The sequence below is a fragment of the Protobothrops mucrosquamatus genome, unplaced genomic scaffold (assembly GCF_001527695.2).
Source record: "Protobothrops mucrosquamatus isolate PMUCROS unplaced genomic scaffold, P.Mucros_1.0 scaffold301, whole genome shotgun sequence".
NCBI lineage: Eukaryota > Metazoa > Chordata > Lepidosauria > Squamata > Viperidae > Protobothrops > Protobothrops mucrosquamatus.
Genome location: NW_015386644.1, coordinates 1275905 through 1277584, shown reverse-complemented (window position 1 = coordinate 1277584; position 1680 = coordinate 1275905). Strand labels below are relative to the sequence as shown.

At 36.8% G+C, this 1680-nt stretch overlaps 1 protein-coding gene across 1 annotated transcript in view; it reads left to right on the top strand.

The window, feature by feature from the left end:
* PDE11A (phosphodiesterase 11A) overlaps positions 1-1680 on the top strand; it is a 100466-nt gene that overhangs the window by 621 nt on the left and 98165 nt on the right. The window lies entirely within an intron of this gene.

Below are 1680 nucleotides of genomic sequence, written 5' to 3'. Positions count from 1 at the left end.
CTGAATGGTGGAATTTGCTTGTTTATAGATATGAATAGGTCTGTAGAATATCTGCTTCCTATTTTCTCGTTCTTCTCCTTACACCCAAATGATGTGTGTGTCTTCCTTATATTTTTATTTGCTAATATTTACAGCAATTTCTATTTCTATTGTGCCAACACTTTTAAACTAAATAACAACTGATAACATTTTATCAAGATTTTATAGTGCATAACCTAAGAGAATACAATATACACTCTGTCCAGAGTGTGTTGCTGTTAAGAAATTGACTATAGCAGAAAGAAAATTTTTGGTCTTATTTTCTTGACATTTTAGCTTCCTTGATTTTCCTGTCTCTTTACCAGATGGGTGATGTTTGTGAGCACAGTAGGAAGCAGGGAGAATAACACGGGGGGGGGGGAGCCTTCTAAAGTAAGCTTTCCTTATGCATTTGCTTTGCTATGCTTCATTCATGAAATTTATGTGGATTCAGACATAATCATGTTCATCTTGTTTAATCTTTCATTTTCCCCCCTCCACTGCTGCTTGCTTTGTGTTTGTTTCCAAAAAACAAAAATAAAAAAGGAAAAAAATCCACAATAGTAATGTTAAGACAAGTTGAGTTGCGTGTATGTGTGCTCCCACCAGCCACTTGCATTGCCCAATTCCGAATAGGCCACAGCCTTGTGGTGGGCTCCGGCCCAGGGGTTGGGGACCTCTGTTCTAGGGCACAAATGTACCAAAACGTGGCCTTGCATATTTTTCCGTGTAAATCTATCCTAGAAATTTTAATATTAAACCAAGTACCATTCTTTAGAAGGCTGTAAAGATGATTCTAAAGAAGGCTCTTTGGAAGTGAATACCTATAACAAGTCTTTATATACTCTGAAAGAACCCATAATATAACTTTTGGCATTCTAGATATTGCTCAACTCTAGGAAGTAGTAAGGAACACTTGGAGATGTAGTTCAGAAATACATGTTATGCCTCGGGTTACATTTTCCTAGTGCAGTCAGGAATTTTTACATGTTTTTTTCTTATCACTTTGTCCATGCTCAAATCTAGCAGTTGGGTAGTGTATAAAGTAAATAATAAATAAATATATAAATCTTGAATTACACTTGCCTTGGAGCAATGTTTTGTTCTCTCTTAGGGCCCTTTCCAACTTTTACAAATTTTGGAGGAACCCCCCCCCCCCAAAAAAAATCTCTTGTTTGTATGGGTTATATTTTTGCCATATTTACCATATTAAATATCTCATGATCTTTTGGTGGGATTTTAATATGGTATTATTTTTTTAACATAGGGTAGCAAATAATTGATTTTGATTTTATTTTGCTTAGAGAGTGTTGGGGGACCTCCCCTAGGGCTCCTAGTACCACACTTTAAAAAACACTACCCTAGAGAAATAAGAGAACGATATCTTATTCTGTGGAAACAGCTTTTAAAAAGTAGTTATGTTGATATATCGCTGACATATATTTTTGTGAAATAGAGTCCACTGAAGAGAAGGACGAGGGGGGACATGATAGCAGTGTTCCAATATCTCAGGGGTTGCCATAAAGAAGAGGGAGTCAAGCTATTCTCCAAAGCGCCTGAAGGCAGGACAAGAAGCAACGGGTGGAAACTAATCAAGGAGAGAAGCAATCTAGAACTAAGGAGAAACTTCCTGACAGTGAGAACAATTAACCAGTGGAACAA